Raw genomic sequence first — 6,794 nt, forward strand, 5'->3', positions numbered from 1 at the left:
ATATAACAGCAGGTAGTTTTGCCATGTTGGTGCTAAAAGTTGTGATTAAGTAGCAGAATACCTGAATGTGAAGGTAATGGCACCAGGTGACAATGGTTGACAGCCTGAAATTGAGTCTCACCTCACTTTTTATGTTTCTTTAAATGACCGAATGCAAATAGGCAATGACATTTTGAAAACCTACCCAAAAATTTAAAATGACTAATGACCCAGTTCTGGCAGGACACTCTAAGCTCTTTCAGACAGGGATGCCAGCAAAATGGCTTCATTGAATTTTCTAAACTTTGCTAGTACCATTTTTTTTTTTTAACAAACACTATTCAGTTGACACTATATATGTCCTGGTAGTATGCCTCTGATAGCAGCCAGGTGAAGGTATTGCACTAAATTGCATTGGCACTCATATCAGTTTTATGGGATCGGTTACTGTTACATCACATTATAGGGAAGTTTGGTTAAGGAAGAGAAGTCATGGGTGTTGATTTTATTGTGTTTGTAGTGTGTCATCAGGATGTGAACAATGCCAACCAGGCTTTTCAAAATTCAAAAGCCAGTTTGGAGCCAGCTTCATGGTCAGAAGGCGGCTTTAGCTCATACGGAACTGAAAGCTGCGAACATGCTGACTTTAAGCCAGCTTTTGTCAACGTTGAAAGGGGCTTCGAAGTCATGCTGTAATTGCAATTGGGGGATTATTTGCAATGCTGCCTGCATGTCATTCATCACACTGGTGTGTCGTCCATGCTGTTGTGCTTTATTGCCTCTGCAGGGAGCACACCCAAAACTGAACTGCTAAGTAAAACTGCATTGACATTTAATTTGCAATATCTGGTCTAACAAAAGGAGCCAGAGAACATTAGGCCTTTTTGCTTTTAAAAATGACTTTTGACAGTAGTACCTACCTTTGACAATTGATCAACTCTCAGAATAGCTGCAGATTGGTTTTCTGTTGATCAGTTGATCGATTGGTCGACTAATTGTTTAAGTTTTAATTTTATTGAGACCTACGGTATGTCCAGTACAAAATTGAAAAAAATAATTTTACTTTCTCTTTATATTTGGAAAAATAATAACATATAATTTATTTAAAAAAACATGCTATCAGGGTAAAAGGAACAGATTGACTATAAAGAAGGAAATACTGATAAAAGCATCCTATAGTGACAATCCTTGTGCCTTCACAATTTTGACTGCATCAGTCATTTAACAAGAGTGGTTAATTTGTGGTATTTCTTTACCACACGGGTGGCTACTACTGTCATTCTTAATGGTCTGACCACATCTGATTAGTGATTGAACGTGTTTAACTCTTTGCTGAAAGTCAGGTACTGAAAAGCTATTTTGTCGTCTTAACTGTAGTTTATGGAAAGTTCTCTGATTCTCCTGGATTACTTTTTTATGGTCCATATGATGCATGATAAGAAATTATTTGAAACATTGACTAATAGCTAAAAGAAAAATCGGAAATAATCATCTGAAGGAGATAACAATTTTATCACTCTCTGCTGCTATGAAAATAAATTGATTTACCAGACAGACAACTACCTTAATAACATGGGACAACGTGCTGAGCATTTTCTCTCCTTTATTTTTTGGCCAATTTATTGAAAAATAAGGATGATTATTATCTGACTGCCAATATAAATGTGGAGCACATAGTCCTTTTTCCACGGGTCAGCATTATAAAATTTAACACGTTTGCATTGCTGTGCACACAAGCACACACAGACACATATGGGCTACACTTCACTTTTATTGTTGTTTTCTTTATCTCCATCTTCTCTCCACTTGTCAAGGTGCATCTCACAGTTGTCATTGCATGGTGCACATTTGGGCGTTTCTCTTGTGACAAGGTATGTGGCAACCAATTTTACGACAAAAAGAAAGCACTCAATTTAGAGCAGACCTCTGCCAAGGTCTAACAATGTCCTCAGTACACCGTTACACTTTCACAGACAGTGCTGGGCTGATGACAAAATACTTGTATAATTGTAAACAGTAAGAGTTTGGCCTGATGGTGGCACTGTGACTAAAAAGCTAAACAGCAAATTATATTTGGGTGTTTAGCCATCCTTATACATAATCCCTGCACTAGATGTTGAATACCTTTAACATCTTTTCATATAACGTTTATCTATGGAAATGTACCAGAAGCATTACCTTGGGGCAATTTAATTAAACAAGTGTCAGAAGCAGTAAACCTGAAGGGCAGAGATTGATAGACATGAATAAAAATGTAATTCTACCAATGGTTATCTTATGCTAGATATAATGGAGAGATATTAACAATTGCCATGTTTAGCTTTCTTGGTCGGAGCAAAGTTGGTTGTACATCTCCTCCTGATTTGTGTAAATATTCTAGCAGCAGTATTTTTTATTTGTTAAACTTTCAGTGGGGGTCTTGGTAGTTGACACTGAACGCCACAGACTTTCAAAACAGCAGCAATTTGTTAGCAATTCAGGCACAGGTCACCCTCTTCATTTTTCATCTCATCTCCATTCCCGTGTAGGGCAGAATGTGCCAAGAATATCTTTAGATTGCAAAAGCGATTACTTTTCAAGTCCTCTTGTGGTACATGCAACCTTTACAATGCCCTATCAATTTAGCGCTATTTCAAGCACAGCTATTTGCAAAGTCGGGTTCATTTTGTTGTTTGGTGGTATATTTTATTCCTTTGGATAAATTATTCAATAGTTTATACAATGTGGGAGCATGTTAGAGATAATGAGATAATTCCAGTGAAACTACCCACTCTACTTTTGGGTGTCAGTCCCCAATGACTGAGTGCTTATTTCAAGTCCCAGTGTTTTGCTTTAGTGGTCTTTCGCCAAAGCAGAAATCCATTGTGCAAGCAGCAGAGATAACTCCTTTATTGACGATAGACTCAATAAACCATGGCAGGCTGTGGGAAAGTGGGTACAAAAACAAAGTGAGTGCACAAAAACATTTCATCTTAAAATAACTAGAGTTATTTTGAGATGAAGTGCAGTGAAAGCTGAGATGCACTGCATGTTTCATGTTGATGATTTATAACTGTGAAAGGGGGTACAAACATGTTTTATGCAGCAAAAGTACTGATGTTTTCCTGAATGGATTACTAACATATCTTCTAACCCCAATAACCATCCCCATTATGTAAGAAACTATATTTTCTCATGTTTGGAAGCAGGGTTGTCTCTTTCACAGTGAAGGATCTGCAACAGAGGAGGCATTCAGACCAATTCCATTTCACTTGGCTTCTATATAACATGAGTGAGACAGTCTCTGAGAAATTTTCTTCTGGGTGGATAATTTCACTCCAGTGATTTTACTGGTCACATTTTGATAGATGGCTGGCGTTACTGGCACCTGTGCTGCATTTTTCATTTTGGTTTTGTGGTTATCAAACCATGCAGTATGCAGAAAGCTCAAGAACCACCGGTCTGTAGATAGGGAATGAAGTTAACTTCCTGAGGAAATGAAATTGGCCTTGCTGTTCCTTTTTTATAAAATGCCGATATTTATATGTCTGCTACATGCCAGCTGCTACATAATCCTCTATATTCAAAAAAGAAAAGAAAAAAACACAGAGTAGATGAAGGACATGTCCCCAGGGTGCGCTAGCAGAAGAGTACAACTGTTCCAGCAAAAAATCATTTATTCTGACTTCGTCAAAGATCTAAAACCAATGCTATAAGAAAAATATCATGCCTAAAATAGGTCAGCAGTTTCTCTGCCAGGAAATGAGGTTAAATCATATTAAAAACTGAAGAAATGCCAACGTATTAAGTGTTGCAGGGAACTTTAAGCCTTCTGGATCCTTTGAGGGTGAGATTGAGCTGAGTGAGGGCAGCATCCGTCAGTTAGTTCAGTACACAAACTGCAGGGGATCAAGGAAGTTGTACTCTGTTCCCCTACCTTATTTTGTATAGTTTTTAGCCCAAAGAAACGTGATGAAAATGCAAACTCTTTCTTGGCCAGGACCAGTTGCTACTTGCCAGGCAACCAAACTAGAAAATTATTATATTATTATTATTATTATTATTATAGGCATCTGACTAATCAGCAGTGGCCTGGAGCACCTCAAACACAGCCATCTTGCAGAAATCATAAATATTGCTTTTTTGAACCTGGCTTCTCCCACAGCTATAGTAATAACATCATAACTAAACATGGTAAGTTGATGTAACTCATTTATTCAATATTTGGTTGAATAGTTGTGTTAAAGATTAAGATTGTTGTTATTTGCATAGCATTTGTAAAAATTAGCTTAAGCTTAAAACTAAATGCACCATATTTGATCATATGCCCCGTTCACCTAAGACTAGCATGAGTGGCACAAGTGTCCATTTTTAGACATATGCCTTATGAATGTATGTTTTTTTATTATAGTTAAATGGCATACACAGGTCCTTATTGTTAGTGTGAGGCCTACTACTGTGTGAATTGATTTTAATTGCTGAATATTGGTTTGTGATAAAACACAATTATGAGCAAATATAAGTGGTACTAACATTATAATTGTATTTTCTGTTTTTATTGTGTTTTTATATTTTCAATGTCAATACTCTTTTCCTATTAGATCTACATTACACTGTTACTGATAAACAGATAAATAAATCAGAGTTGGTTTAATATTGACTTAAAAGCATATTCCTTTTGCAGCTGTCTGCTCGGCTATTTTATGGGAAGAGGGATACCGTTGTTGTTCCCGTAAACCCTGCCATCAACGATGATGATAGCTCAGAGGAAGAAGACAATGATGTGGCAGATCCCGACTTCCTTCCACCCACCCACAACCTGGACATCGATGGCCCTTCTGCCAAAAGGAAGTGCGTGCGGCCTGCAGTGGAGGTGCTTGTAGATGAGGAACTGGATGAAAACGAGGACCTGGACGAAAATGAAGAAAATCAAGAGCCGGCAAAGAAGCCAGCCAACAAAAGGAAGCCAGAACCCCGGCGAACCCTCTGGAAGAAGGTTCACCTGGACAACCCACCACTGCCTGAATACCAGCACCTTTCCCCTGACTTCATCCAAAGTCCATTTGATTATGTCAGCAGGTACTTCAGTCACCAAGTAGTCTCGCACATAACATATCAAACCAACTTATATGCAACCCAGATGAACATCAACACCACCTTTGCCACCACTGAGGATGAAATTATGAACTTTGTGGCTATACTCATCTACATGGGGATTGCTGAGCTGCCCCCCGTTGATGACTACTGGGCAATGGAGACCAGGGTCTCACAAGTTGCAAACCTGATGTCATCCAAGCGCTTCAAGTTATTGAAGAGGGTTGTCCACTTCAATAACAATGCTCAGATCCCTAGTAACAATGATCGCTTCAAAGTCCGGCCATTGTTCAACTATCTGGTTACTGCCTTCCAAAAAGAGCCAGAGACCCCCAAGCAGTCTGTTGATGAGGTGATGATTGCCTACAAAGGCAAGACTGTTGGCAACCTGAGGCAGTACATAAAATCTAAGCCAGACAAATAGGGTTTTAAATTATTTGCCAGGGCTTCTCAGGATGGCTTAATTCACGACTTGATCCTATACCAAGGGCAGACTACACTTGGCCCACGGTGTCCCACTGACACCTGAACAACAAGTCATGGGTGTCACCAGCCAGACAGTCTCTGTCTTGGCAAGCACCATGTCCTCCTCCAGCCCAAAAACCATCTTTGCAGACAATTACTTTAGTGGCCAAGATATTGTGCGATACCTCAAGAGCAAGAACTGCCGGTACACAGGAACAGTCAGGGACAACAGGACTGGCAATGCTCCACTCAGGCCCATCAAAGAGATGACGAAGAAGACTGTCCCTCGTGGTACCTGTGACTACATCACTAGTGATGATGGGATCCTGATGGTCAGGTGGAAAGACAACAAGGTTGTTAATCTGATGTCAACAGACATGGGGGTAGAGCCTTGGTCCTCAGTCTACTGGTACTGCAGTGAAACCAAGCGAAAGGGACAAGTGAGCTGTCCATTTCTCATCAAGAGCTATAATGCAAATATGGGAGGGACTGACAAGAGTGACATGCTGGTCCACCTCTACCGCACTCCCTTGAGAGCCAAGAGATGGTACATGTGGCTCTTTGCATATGCCATTGATGCCTGGATAATGTATAGGCGTGACAGCAAGGCTCTTGGTGTGAATAACGGCCTGTCACTGAAGAACTTCAGGATCCAGGTGTTCAAGACTGCCAGTAGATCAAAGTCAATGACATCTCGACCCCGCAGGAGCCTAGCACCACTGCCAGGCAGTTCCAGCACCTCTGCTGATATCCCCAAGCCTATTCCGGGGACACCGCAGTCACGTGCCACACTACTCTGTGCGGTTTGATGCGTCACTGTTCCATGCCCCTGTCTACAGCAAAAGCCGCCAGACCTGCAAGCAATGCAGCAGGAAGGGTAACATCATGAGGTCAAACCTTCTCTGCAGGGTCTGCCAGCTCCATCTGTGCCTCAATGTTGAGCGCAACTGCTTTGTCAAGTACCATGAAGCAGTTGCCTAAGTGACTGAAATGGCCTGAACTGGACTGACACGAGAAGAAATGAGTTCATTATGCAATGTTCCTAAATGGTCTATGACAGTGACCAGTATTTGTTCCTCAGGAGAAAAACATGTTGTTATAGTTTTTATACATGCACTTTTTAAAAAACAAAACAAAATGTGTTTTATTTTTAACCATGATCCTCATGGCTGCTGATATTTTATTTGTTGTTTAGAATTATTTTGTATTCATCAAGTATTTATGATTTATTCATTTTTCTTTGATCAATTATAAAGTTTGTTTCACATATTATTATT

This window comes from Micropterus dolomieu, linkage group LG05, assembly GCF_021292245.1.
Source record: "Micropterus dolomieu isolate WLL.071019.BEF.003 ecotype Adirondacks linkage group LG05, ASM2129224v1, whole genome shotgun sequence".
NCBI classification, from domain to species: domain Eukaryota; kingdom Metazoa; phylum Chordata; class Actinopteri; order Centrarchiformes; family Centrarchidae; genus Micropterus; species Micropterus dolomieu.